The sequence below is a fragment of the Triturus cristatus genome, chromosome 4_1 (genome assembly GCF_964204655.1).
Source record: "Triturus cristatus chromosome 4_1, aTriCri1.1, whole genome shotgun sequence".
In the NCBI taxonomy this organism is placed as follows: Eukaryota; Metazoa; Chordata; class Amphibia; order Caudata; family Salamandridae; genus Triturus; species Triturus cristatus.
Window position 1 is genome coordinate 294693382 of NC_140585.1, and position 14242 is coordinate 294707623.

At 46.9% G+C, this 14242-nt stretch overlaps 3 non-coding genes across 3 annotated transcripts; all 3 read left to right on the forward strand.

Annotated features, from left to right (window-relative positions):
* Window positions 1–2798: 2798 nt before the first annotated feature.
* Window positions 2799–3098, forward strand: LOC146854570 (signal recognition particle RNA). Its single transcript, XR_014981625.1, has one exon.
* Window positions 3099–8714: 5616 nt separating this feature from the next.
* LOC146854571 (signal recognition particle RNA) lies at window positions 8715–9014 on the forward strand. The gene has a single exon (XR_014959299.1).
* Window positions 9015–12421: 3407 nt separating this feature from the next.
* Window positions 12422–12721, forward strand: LOC146854572 (signal recognition particle RNA). The gene has a single exon (XR_014959170.1).
* The last annotated feature ends 1521 nt before the right edge of the window (window positions 12722–14242 follow it).

Genomic DNA, 14242 nt, shown 5'->3' on the forward strand with positions numbered 1-14242 from the left:
ACCCCTGGGACTCCCATGAGTAGAGGCTCTACTCAAATCTACTTCTAATCCCTGGCAGCAGCCCGGAACCGCGAACCCTTCACACTCTGCACCCACCAAGCCTGGCCTGTGCCAGAGTGAACAAAGACCACAAGGACGACCCCACGGCGACTGTGACCCCGAGTCCGGCACCCAAGGACCTCCCTCGACACTCCTGAAGAAGCCTGCAGCCTCAGAACCAGGTGCCCCCCCAACCGCGATCAACAGAGAGTAAGATTTCCCGACACCAAAAGGTACCCCTGCACCCGGCGCTCCGCGGCCCCCTGTGCCCAATCCCGGGGTACCTACCTATCCTCCAACTACCCAACTTACCTCTCGAAGTGGTGGTGGCACCTGAAGAATCTTCGTCCCCGAGCTTGCAGTCTTTTTCTAAACCAGAGATTTCCCATTCAAATCAATTGAGCGCCCGAATGCTCAAAAGCACCCTGCACCCAGCCGTCCGAGTGGCCCTGGCAGTGCAACCTCTACATCTATCTACTTTCCCACTTGCCCTGGATAAGTGACCAGGAGCCCAGCTCCCACAGCCACGTGGCCTGCTAGTCAGCAGCCACCAACCAAGGCCCCCCTACCTCTCATAGGATAACATTGGGCCTAACTCTCTCTGCACCCGGCCGCCCTTGTGCCGCTGAGGGTGAACCAACTGTACCTACCTGACCCTGGGAGACGCCTGAGTCTATGCCCAGAACCTTAACTCTGCCAGTCGAGTACTTACCTTTAAACCGATAACTCAATCTTCTCCATAGGGTAACATTGACTGGTTTTTCCTGAAATTTCTTCCAAGTGTGGACTTTTCAAAACTTAAAATATTCACCAAAAATCAGCCGAGTAACGAAAACGAAAATACTCACCTGCTATTAGGTGAGCTCCCAGTGCTGGATCTTGGTGCCCAGCACTGACTCTGAAAAATACTTACAACTGTACTTACCAGTAACCCAATTTTCTCCCATAGGAAATCATTGACTGTTTTTCTGTGAACTTTCTTCTAACTGTCAATTTCTGCAAACTTTAAATATTCTTTAAAAATCGTATAATTTCTGAAAACGTAATTACTTACCTGTTTTGGATAAAGGTCCCAGTACTGAGTCTAGGCACCCAGTACTGGATTACAAAAGTAACGAGAACATACTATACCTGCAACTTGAATTTTCTGCCATAGGGAATCATTGACTTATTTCTATGAAATATTTTCTATCAACTTTTAAAATAGCAAAATATTGTCTAAAAATCATCACAGTAATTAAGTCGACTTTTATCACTTGATTCCAAGTACTGACCCAGGACTGAATCTAGGATCCAGTCCTGGAAATCCAAAAGTAATCCTATAAGTAATCTGTTGCAAATAACTTGAAACTTCCATTGAGCTCAATGCATTATTGTGTTTAAAATTTTGTTGCCTATTACAACCACTTGTAACTTTCTACAAAAGTCAATTGCATATTGCAAAAGTATTTATATAAAGCATCATATTCTGAGAAAGTATATTTTAATACCTATTGTTGGTTCTAAAATAAAACAAGCATATATTTTTTGTAGATAAACCATTGGCCTAGAGTTCAGTTATTGAGTGTGTGAGACCATTTGCTGACTGAGTGTGTGCAACAAATGCTTTACACTGTCCTCTGATACTGCCTTACTGCTCGACCAAGCTACCACTTTAGAGAGTAAGGTTATATCTAACTTTAGCCTCTGCCAAACCTCTGGGGACTGTGGACTCTGTACACCCTGTATCTATTTGGGAACAGTATATACAGAGCCACTTTCTCACACTGCAATTCTCCAATATAGGTCTGTCAAGATCATTACTCAATCTACCTTGATTTGGCACAGTATAAAATAAGTCAAGAAGTCTCCTATGAAAAGATATGCAAATCTGTTCGAATCACTTTCCCTAGTCAGGGGACCCACTAGCTGGAAGGGGCAGGGAGGACCAAAATAGCTCATCGGTATAGAACACTGCATGAGCAGCTGATTTTGAGGTGGTAGAAGATAGAGTAATCCAACTGGACCTCAATAAACGGTTTCCTAATGTGCAATAGCCCGTGACCACCTCTGACGCAAAAGTGTAATCTCATACCTTTGCAGAATCAGGCATGCTTTCACCTGTTCAAGCTGAACTGACATTGGTCTTCTTGGCCAGCAGGAGTTCCTCTCTTGCAGCTGTTGAGGCTAGAGAACAGAATGACGCGTATTTATTCTTTATGGTAACTCTTCTAGCCCTCCCACTCCATACCACTTTAAAACTTCCGATGTTGCAGACGAGTTCCATCATTGTGACCCATGCTATTTTTCTCAATATTGGCTGGCTCGGCATAACAAGGGATGCCTACAGGACAGCCTAAATTGTGCCGGCAAGCTTCTACAGGGAGTCACTGGCAGATAAAGAGAAACTCAGCCCTAACCTGGCTCTTCTCTCTCACTCTCACTCTCCTTTCCCTTCTGTCCCTCTACCTGTCTCTCACTCTCTAAATACTAGTATTTATGTTGTATTCACTTCCCCGTCACAATCTTTCCGACCCTACTTCCTCTCTCCCTTCAATCAGTTCAACCCTCTTTTTTACTTTAGGAAACTCCACATCTTTTTTAAAGGCCCTTCCCATATTCACACTGCTTCTTGATAAGACATTTTTTTCCTTTCTTTGAAGGATAGTGAAATTGATTTTCTTGAAACATGGTTGGTAAACCATCAATTCATTCCACCTTACTTTATCATTATCCTTACTTATGGAATGCATTTCATCATTAGGACAGCTGCAGTGTTTGCCGGGCAAGGTGGCGTGTGCCTGTTGTCCTAGTTACTTGGGAGGCAGAGGCTTGTGGATTGCTTGAGCTCAGGGGTTCTGGGCTGCACTCAGCTGTGTTGATCAGGTGTCCATGCTGCATTGGGCATCAATATGGTGTTCTAGAGGGAGCTCTAGAATTTCAGGTTGTGTAACGAGAGGTGCACCAACCCAGGCTGGAAACAGAGCAGGCCAAAGCTTCCATGCCCATTGGTAGCAGGACAGCACCTGTGGGCAGTACGTGTAAAACAGCCTGAGCAAAATAGTGAGACCTAGCCTCTCTTTTTTGACTCAAATGTGAAAGTTTTGATTTTTACAAGGTGTAATAAATTATTTTCCCAAAACCAAATCTTTGTTTTCCTTTTGATATTTTTCCAGGAAATATGATGAACATTTGAACTGGGCCACGCATTTCAGCATAGCAGACAATTCTCCAGAATTGAGACATATTGCAACAACAAGCTAGCAGGCGGAGAGGACTGAAAACTCAGTGCAACCTAGAATAAATGGCTGTGTGATTTTCAGCAAGGATGACTCAAATGCATTCTTCCTTTTAGAGCACCTGTAGGATTAAACTGATCTGTCAAGTACAAAAGCATCCTTCATAGAGCAACTTAGAAATGCGCTTGCTGGCCCTTCTGCTGCATTTCTACGTCCAGCTTTAATTCATTTTTTGATTAGCCCTCATTCTTTTCATATGTGAATGAGAAGGAGAAATTACAGGGCCCTTCACTCTTTGAGCGAAACATGAAAAGACTGAGGGCTGTGCAACTCCCAAACGTTGGAGCCTCTGGCCTGTCGACCCTCGAACCTGCTCCTGCTCCAACCCGGCATCTCTTGTGGCCAGCAACCTCACAAACCCTGGAGGACCTGGCTACCTTTTGACTCTAAACCCCTGGGACTCCCATGAGTAGAGGCTCTACTCAAATCTACTTCTAATCCCTGGCAGCAGCCCGGAACCGCGAACCCTTCACACTCTGCACCCACCAAGCCTGGCCTGTACCAGAGTGAACAAAGACCACAAGGACGACGCCACGGCGACTGTGACCCCGAGTCCGGCACCCAAGGACCTCCCTCGACACTCCTGAAGAAGCCTGCAGCCTCAGAACCAGGTGCCCCCCCAACCGCGATCAACAGAGGGTAAGATTTCCCGACACCAAAAGGTACCCCTGCACCCGGCGCTCCGCGGCCCCCTGTGCCCAATCCCGGGGTACCTACCTATCCTCCAACTACCCAACTTACCTCTCGAAGTGGTGGTGGCACCTGAAGAATCTTCGTCCCCGAGCTTGCAGTCTTTTTCTAAACCAGAGATTTCCCATTCAAATCAATTGAGCGCCCGAATGCTCAAAAGCACCCTGCACCCAGCCGTCCGAGTGGCCCTGGCAGTGCAACCTCTACATCTATCTACTTCCCCACTTGCCCTGGATAAGTGACCAGGAGCCCAGCTCCCACAGCCACGTGGCCTGCTAGTCAGCAGCCACCAACCAAGGCCCCCCTACCTCTCATAGGATAACATTGGGCCTAACTCTCTCTGCACCCGGCCGCCCTTGTGCCGCTGAGGGTGAACCAACTGTACCTACCTGACCCTGGGAGACGCCTGAGTCTATGCCCAGAACCTTAACTCTGCCAGTCGAGTACTTACCTTTAAACCGATAACTCAATCTTCTCCATAGGGTAACATTGACTGGTTTTTCCTGAAATTTCTTCCAAGTGTGGACTTTTCAAAACTTAAAATATTCACCAAAAATCAGCCGAGTAACGAAAACGAAAATACTCACCTGCTATTAGGTGAGCTCCCAGTGCTGGATCTTGGTGCCCAGCACTGACTCGGAAAAATACTTACAACTGTACTTACCAGTAACCCAATTTTCTCCCGTAGGAAATCATTGACTGTTTTTCTGTGAAATTTCTTCTAAGTGTCAATTTCTGCAAACTTTAAATATTCTTTAAAAATCGTATAATTGGGGGAGGAGCCAAGATGGCGACCGGAGCAGACGCTTGAGCGCCCGGCTCCGCCGGCCCTTGGCCTCGGACTATCATCCTGATTCCTATCCTCGCCGATTTTCGAGGTGCAACGTGCGCGACGACGCGCTGACCGCGCCGCCGCTTTCCCGGAGTCTGAGCCCGCCCGGATGCCGGAGCTCTTGGTGCCTTTGTTCTCCGCGCTGGACCCCTGCTCCATTGTGGCCTTGGCCGGCCCCCTGGAAGCTCCGCAGTCACTGGACCCCCGGCGCAAATCTGAGCCCCGCGGCCCCGATCCCGCCTCACACCACGGACTGTCGCCAGACGAGCCGGGGGAGAGACGCCCGGACACCTCCTTCACCTTTCACCTGACGGACTGGAGCTATAGGGTAAGCCCCGGTGTGGCGGGTCTCCTGCCCCGCTCTGTGGCCCGCGCTGTGGAAGGCTGCAGACCCCCTTCTTCTATTGCCAGTCGGCTGCAAAGAGAGTCCGAGGGAGGGGAAGCGACTGTTGGCTTTCACCTGTTGCGGCGCAGACCTGCGGGGAATTGCCTCCTTGTTACGATCCCCCCCCTGGCCACTGTACCGTTCAGCGGTAAAACATGGCGTTGATTGCCTGCTCGCTGCTGGGGGGTGATGCTCCGGTCTCGCCCGCTGTCCGCTTCGCCCTCCCTCTACCAGACTCCAGCTCCACAGTGCCGTCCCGGATTGCTGCCGATGTGGGGGCGCAGCTTCCGCTGACATGCGGCTCCGTTCTGGCTGCCCTGCGGGACTTTCGTCTGCAATTGTGTGTTGGCTTGCAAACGCTGAGTGAGCGGTTCGACTCCATACTGTCGGCTGCGGGTCGTGAGCGCCCCGTTTGTTCTCAACAAGACGTGGGTCTGCCAGTGCTTCTGTCCTCTTGCGGGGACGCAACGACTGGGTATAACCGTGCTACACTGGTGTCTGCATCTGGCTTTCCCGGCACCCAGGATCAATCGATCTCCTGCTCAATTGTGGACACTTTGTTTCCCCGTTCATTGCTGCCTGCTTTGTTGTTGCCTGCCTCACCGCGCCCGCAAGAGTATCCAGCTGAGCGACACCTGACGTCCTCGAGGAACCGTTCACGGTGGCCTACGGCTTCTTTTATGTGGAACTCCTGTACTTTACAGGCCAGGTCTGGATTTTATATGGTGCACAAGGGGACCTCAATAGATGATCGGCGGCCATTTTGTGACTCTACTTCTCCATCTTTTCCCCAGCGGCCATATTGTCTTTGTCTGCACGGGCTGCGGGGCCTTCATGTGGGGGCTAGTCTAATCTTACGCCCGCGATCGGGCCAGGGCTAGATTGATTTCTATCACCATGGTTTCACGGATGGGCTGGACTGGGACTGGAACTGTCTGCATATGTTGTGCGCACTCGTCGCGAATTGTCTGCCTTCATTATATTGTTGTGACACGTTATCTTCACACGACCGCCTTTGTGTGTAGTGGGTTCTCAGTGTGTGGAGACGTAGTTGGCCGGTGGTTTCGGGCGCTCCGAGGTTACGTGGGCTCCTCCCCGCTTTCTTCTTTGTTTTCTTATTTTCTTTCCTTTATTCCTACTTTCTCTCTTGTCTATATTTCGGGTTCATTGGGCGACAGGCACTATGCTGGGGGGGGGCAGGCCGTAGCCTCCGCATTGGTGTAGGGTGGGGGGGTAATTTACTGTTTCTTTTTAGTTCTATGGGCCTTTTTCTTCTATGTCTCTGCGCTCTCCTTGTTTCCGATTCGGGGTCCGGGTGTGGGGTGGATTGAGTGGGGGCGGCTTTGGAGGGGTGCGTATTTACTCATGTGACTATCCTGTTATATAACTGCATCGCCTCACTGTCTGAGATTTTCTATGGCCGTTTTTAATGATGCTGCTGCTCTCCCGTGTGATGAAGCCATCTTGCGGACTCGAATCTCCTTGGTTCTATCCTCTACTGACTTTTTCCTCGATAAAATTATTTTGAAAACCTTAAAATTAACCTTCACTTCTCCTTCCCCTGGTGTCAAGGATCTCTCCAGTGTATAACTCCTGAATCGTTGCTAATCTTGACCATTGATGCACAGGGGATGTAATGTTTGTCTCAGTGCTTAACCGTTTTGTGGCCGGCCTGATGGTTGTAGGCCCGTATTTGTTCTTTTACTATGCACAAATAAAGGTTTTTAAAAAAAAAAAAAAAAAAAAAAAAAAAATCGTATAATTTCTGAAAACGTAATTACTTACCTGTTTTGGATAAAGGTCCCAGTACTGAGTCTAGGCACCCAGTACTGGATTACAAAAGTAACGAGAACATACTATACCTGCAACTTGAATTTTCTGCCATAGGGAATCTTAGACTGTTTTCTATGAAAAATTTTCTGTCAACTTTTAAAATAGCAAAATATTGTCTAAAAATCATCACAGTAATTAAGTAGACTTTTATCACTTGATTCCAAGTACTGACCCAGGACTGAATCTAGGATCCAGTCCTGGAAATCCAAAAGTAATCCTAAAAGTAATCTGTTGCAAATAACTTGAAACTTCCATTGAGCTCAATGCATTATTGTGTTTAAAATGTTGTTGCCTATTGCAACCACTTGTAACTTTCTACAAAAGTCAATTGCATATTGCAAAAGTATTTATATAAAGCATCTCATTCTGAGAAAGTATATTTTAATACCTATTGTTGGTTCTAAAATAAAACAAGCATATATTTTTTGTAGATAAACCATTGGCCTAGAGTTCAGTTATTGAGTGTGTGAGACCATTTGCTGACTGAGTGTGTGCAACAAATGCTTTACACTGTCCTCTGATACTGCCTTACTGCTCGACCAAGCTACCACTTTAGAGAGTAAGGTTATATCTAACTTTAGCCTCTGCCAAACCTCTGGGGACTGTGGACTCTGTACACCCTGTACCTATTTGGGAACAGTATATACAGAGCCACTTTCTCACACTGCAGTTCTCCAATATAGGTCTGTCAAGATCATTACTCAATCTACCTTGATTTGGCACAGTATAAAATAAGTCAAGAAGTCTCCTATGGAAAGATATGCAAATCTGTTCGAATCACTTTCCCTAGTCAGGGGACCCACTAGCTGGAAGGGGCAGGGAGGACCAAAATAGCTCATCGGTATAGAACACTGCATGAGCAGCTGATTTTGAGGTGGTAGAAGATAGAGTAATCCAACTGGACCTCAATAAACGGTTCCCTAATGTGCAATAGCCCCTGACCACCTCTGACGCAAAAGTGTAATCTCATACCTTTGCAGAATCAGGCATGCTTTCACCTGTTCAAGCTGAACTGACATTGGTCTTCTTGGCCAGCAGGAGTTCCTCTCTTGCAGCTGTTGAGGCTAGAGAACAGAATGACGTGTATTCATTCTTTATGGTAACTCTTCTAGCCCTCCCACTCCATACCACTTTAAAACTTCCGAAGTTGCAGACGAGTTCCATCATTGTGACCCATGCTATTTTTCTCAATATTGGCTGGCTCGGCATAACAAGGGATGCCTACAGGACAGCCTAAATTGTGCCAGCAAGCTTCTACAGGGAGTCACTGGCAGATAAAGAGAAACTCAGCCCTAACCTGGCTCTTCTCTCTCACTCTCACTCTCCTTTCCCTTCTGTCCCTCTACCTGTCTCTCACTCTCTAAATACTAGTATTTATGTTGTATTCACTTCCCCGTCACAATCTTTCCGACCCTACTTCCTCTCTCCCTTCAATCAGTTCAACCCTCTTTTTTACTTTAGGAAACTCCACATCTTTTTTAAAGGCCCTTCCCATATTCACACTGCTTCTTGATAAGACATTTTTTTCCTTTCTTTGAAGGATAGTGAAATTGATTTTCTTGAAACATGGTTGGTAAACCATCAATTCATTCCACCTTACTTTATCATTATCCTTACTTATGGAATGCATTTCATCATTAGGACAGCTGCAGTGTTTGCCGGGCAAGGTGGCGTGTGCCTGTTGTCCTAGTTATTTGGGAGGCAGAGGCTTGTGGATTGCTTGAGCTCAGGGGTTCTGGGCTGCACTCAGCTGTGTTGATCAGGTGTCCATGCTGCATTGGGCATCAATATGGTGTTCTAGAGGGAGCTCTAGAATTTCAGGTTGTGTAACGAGAGGTGCACCGACCCAGGCTGGAAACAGAGCAGGCCAAAGCTTCCATGCCCATTGGTAGCAGGACAGCACCTGTGAGCAGTACGTGTTAAACAGCCTGAGCAAAATAGTGAGACCTAGCCTCTCTTTTTTGACTCAAATGTGAAAGTTTTGATTTTTACAAGGTGTAATAAATTATTTTCCCAAAACCGAATCTTTGTTTTTCTTTTGATATTTTTCCAGGAAATATGATGAACACTTGAACTGGGCCACGCATTTCAGCATAGCAGACAATTCTCCAGAATTGAGACATATTGCAACAACAAGCTAGCAGGCGGAGAGGACTGAAAACTCAGTGCAACCTAGAATAAATGGCTGTGTGATTTTCAGCAAGGATGACTCAAATGCATTCTTCCTTTTAGAGCACCTGTAGGATTAAACTGATCTGTCAAGTACAAAAGCATCCTTCATAGAGCAACTTAGAAATGCGCTTGCTGGCCCTTCTGCTGCATTTCTACGTCCAGCTCTAATTCATTTTTTGATTAGCCCTCATTCTTTTCATATGTGAATGAGAAGGAGAAATTACAGGGCCCTTCACTCTTTGAGCGAAACATGAAAAGACTGAGGGCTGTGCAACTCCCAAACGTTGGAGCCTCTGGCCTGTCGACCCTCGAACCTGCTCCTGCTCCAACCCGGCATCTCTTGTGGCCAGCAACCTCACAAACCCTGGAGGACCTGGCTACCTTTTGACTCTAAACCCCTGGGACTCCCATGAGTAGAGGCTCTACTCAAATCTACTTCTAATCCCTGGCAGCAGCCCGGAACCGCGAACCCTTCACACTCTGCACCCACCAAGCCTGGCCTGTGCCAGAGTGAACAAAGACCACAAGGACGACCCCACGGCGACTGTGACCCCGAGTCCGGCACCCAAGGACCTCCCTCGACACTCCTGAAGAAGCCTGCAGCCTCAGAACCAGGTGCCCCCCCAACCGCGATCAACAGAGAGTAAGATTTCCCGACACCAAAAGGTACCCCTGCACCCGGCGCTCCGCGGCCCCCTGTGCCCAATCCCGGGGTACCTACCTATCCTCCAACTACCCAACTTACCTCTCGAAGTGGTGGTGGCACCTGAAGAATCTTCGTCCCCGAGCTTGCAGTCTTTTTCTAAACCAGAGATTTCCCATTCAAATCAATTGAGCGCCCGAATGCTCAAAAGCACCCTGCACCCAGCCGTCCGAGTGGCCCTGGCAGTGCAACCTCTACATCTATCTACTTCCCCACTTGCCCTGGATAAGTGACCAGGAGCCCAGCTCCCACAGCCACGTGGCCTGCTAGTCAGCAGCCACCAACCAAGGCCCCCCTACCTCTCATAGGATAACATTGGGCCTAACTCTCTCTGCACCCGGCCGCCCTTGTGCCGCTGAGGGTGAACCAACTGTACCTACCTGACCCTGGGAGACGCCTGAGTCTATGCCCAGAACCTTAACTCTGCCAGTCGAGTACTTACCTTTAAACCGATAACTCAATCTTCTCCATAGGGTAACATTGACTGGTTTTTCCTGAAATTTCTTCCAAGTGTGGACTTTTCAAAACTTAAAATATTCACCAAAAATCAGCCGAGTAACGAAAACGAAAATACTCACCTGCTATTAGGTGAGCTCCCAGTGCTGGATCTTGGTGCCCAGCACTGACTCGGAAAAATACTTACAACTGTACTTACCAGTAACCCAATTTTCTCCCGTAGGAAATCATTGACTGTTTTTCTGTGAAATTTCTTCTAAGTGTCAATTTCTGCAAACTTTAAATATTCTTTAAAAATCGTATAATTTCTGAAAACGTAATTACTTACCTGTTTTGGATAAAGGTCCCAGTACTGAGTCTAGGCACCCAGTACTGGATTACAAAAGTAACGAGAACATACTATACCTGCAACTTGAATTTTCTGCCATAGGGAATCTTAGACTGTTTTCTATGAAATATTTTCTGTCAACTTTTAAAATAGCAAAATATTGTCTAAAAATCATCACAGTAATTAAGTCGACTTTTATCACTTGATTCCAAGTACTGACCCAGGACTGAATCTAGGATCCAGTCCTGGAAATCCAAAAGTAATCCTAAAAGTAATCTGTTGCAAATAACTTGAAACTTCCATTGAGCTCAATGCATTATTGTGTTTAAAATTTTGTTGCCTATTGCAACCACTTGTAACTTTCTACAAAAGTCAATTGCATATTGCAAAAGTATTTATATAAAGCATCATATTCTGAGAAAGTATATTTTAATACCTATTGTTGGTTCTAAAATAAAACAAGCATATATTTTTTGTAGATAAACCATTGGCCTAGAGTTCAGTTATTGAGTGTGTGAGACCATTTGCTGACTGAGTGTGTGCAACAAATGCTTTACACTGTCCTCTGATACTGCCTTACTGCTCGACCAAGCTACCACTTTAGAGAGTAAGGTTATATCTAACTTTAGCCTCTGCCAAACCTCTGGGGACTGTGGACTCTGTACACCCTGTACCTATTTGGGAACAGTATATACAGAGCCACTTTCTCACACTGCAGTTCTCCAATATAGGTCTGTCAAGATCATTACTCAATCTACCTTGATTTGGCACAGTATAAAATAAGTCAAGAAGTCTCCTATGAAAAGATATGCAAATCTGTTCGAATCACTTTCCCTAGTCAGGGGACCCACTAGCTGGAAGAGGCAGGGGGGACCAAAATAGCTCATCGGTATAGAACACTGCATGAGCAGCTGATTTTGAGGTGGTAGAAGATAGAGTAATCCAACTGGACCTCAATAAACGGTTCCCTAATGTGCAATAGCCCCTGACCACCTCTGACGCAAAAGTGTAATCTCATACCTTTGCAGAATCAGGCATGCTTTCACCTGTTCAAGCTGAACTGACATTGGTCTTCTTGGCCAGCAGGAGTTCCTCTCTTGCAGCTGTTGAGGCTAGAGAACAGAATGACGTGTATTCATTCTTTATGGTAACTCTTCTAGCCCTCCCACTCCATACCACTTTAAAACTTCCGAAGTTGCAGACGAGTTCCATCATTGTGACCCATGCTATTTTTCTCAATATTGGCTGGCTCGGCATAACAAGGGATGCCTACAGGACAGCCTAAATTGTGCCAGCAAGCTTCTACAGGGAGTCACTGGCAGATAAAGAGAAACTCAGCCCTAACCTGGCTCTTCTCTCTCACTCTCACTCTCCTTTCCCTTCTGTCCCTCTACCTGTCTCTCACTCTCTAAATACTAGTATTTATGTTGTATTCACTTCCCCGTCACAATCTTTCCGACCCTACTTCCTCTCTCCCTTCAATCAGTTCAACCCTCTTTTTTACTTTAGGAAACTCCACATCTTTTTTAAAGGCCCTTCCCATATTCACACTGCTTCTTGATAAGACATTTTTTTCCTTTCTTTGAAGGATAGTGAAATTGATTTTCTTGAAACATGGTTGGTAAACCATCAATTCATTCCACCTTACTTTATCATTATCCTTACTTATGGAATGCATTTCATCATTAGGACAGCTGCAGTGTTTGCCGGGCAAGGTGGCGTGTGCCTGTTGTCCTAGTTACTTGGGAGGCAGAGGCTTGTGGATTGCTTGAGCTCAGGGGTTCTGGGCTGCACTCAGCTGTGTTGATCAGGTGTCCATGCTGCATTGGGCATCAATATGGTGTTCTAGAGGGAGCTCTAGAATTTCAGGTTGTGTAACGAGAGGTGCACCGACCCAGGCTGGAAACAGAGCAGGCCAAAGCTTCCATGCCCATTGGTAGCAGGACAGCACCTGTGAGCAGTACGTGTTAAACAGCCTGAGCAAAATAGTGAGACCTAGCCTCTCTTTTTTGACTCAAATGTGAAAGTTTTGATTTTTACAAGGTGTAATAAATTATTTTCCCAAAACCAAATCTTTGTTTTTCTTTTGATATTTTTCCAGGAAATATGATGAACATTTGAACTGGGCCACGCATTTCAGCATAGCAGACAATTCTCCAGAATTGAGACATATTGCAACAACAAGCTAGCAGGCGGAGAGGACTGAAAACTCAGTGCAACCTAGAATAAATGGCTGTGTGATTTTCAGCAAGGATGACTCAAATGCATTCTTCCTTTTAGAGCACCTGTAGGATTAAACTGATCTGTCAAGTACAAAAGCATCCTTCATAGAGCAACTTAGAAATGCGCTTGCTGGCCCTTCTGCTGCATTTCTACGTCCAGCTCTAATTCATTTTTTGATTAGCCCTCATTCTTTTCATATGTGAATGAGAAGGAGAAATTACAGGGCCCTTCACTCTTTGAGCGAAACATGAAAAGACTGAGGGCTGTGCAACTCCCAAACGTTGGAGCCTCTGGCCTGTCGACCCTCGAACCTGCTCCTGCTCCAACCCGGCATCTCTTGTGGCCAGCAACCTCACAAACCCTGGAGGACCTGGCTACCTTTTGACTCTAAACCCCTGGGACTCCCATGAGTAGAGGCTCTACTCAAATCTACTTCTAATCCCTGGCAGCAGCCCAGAACCGCGAACCCTTCACACTCTGCACCCACCAAGCCTGGCCTGTGCCAGAGTGAACAAAGACCACAAGGACGACCCCACGGCGACTGTGACCCCGAGTCCGGCACCCAAGGACCTCCTTCGACACTCCTGAAGAAGCCTGCAGCCTCAGAACCAGGTGCCCCCCCAACCGCGATCAACAGAGAGTAAGATTTCCCGACACCAAAAGGTACCCCTGCACCCGGCGCTCCGCGGCCCCCTGTGCCCAATCCCGGGGTACCTACCTATCCTCCAACTACCCAACTTACCTCTCGAAGTGGTGGTGGCACCTGAAGAATCTTCGTCCCGAGCTTGCAGTCTTTTTCTAAACCAGAGATTTCCCATTCAAATCAATTGAGCGCCCGAATGCTCAAAAGCACCCTGCACCCAGCCGTCCGAGTGGCCCTGGCAGTGCAACCTCTACATCTATCTACTTCCCCACTTGCCCTGGATAAGTGACCAGGAGCCCAGCTCCCACAGACACGTGGCCTGCTAGTCAGCAGCCACCAACCAAGGCCCCCCTACCTCTCATAGGATAACATTGGGCCTAACTCTCTCTGCACCCGGCCGCCCTTGTGCCGCTGAGGGTGAACCAACTGTACCTACCTGACCCTGGGAGACGCCTGAGTCTATGCCCAGAACCTTAACTCTGCCAGTCGAGTACTTACCTTTAAACCGATAACTCAATCTTCTCCATAGGGTAACATTGACTGGTTTTTCCTGAAATTTCTTCCAAGTGTGGACTTTTCAAAACTTAAAATATTCACCAAAAATCAGCCGAGTAACGAAAACGAAAATACTCACCTGCTATTAGGTGAGCTCCCAGTGCT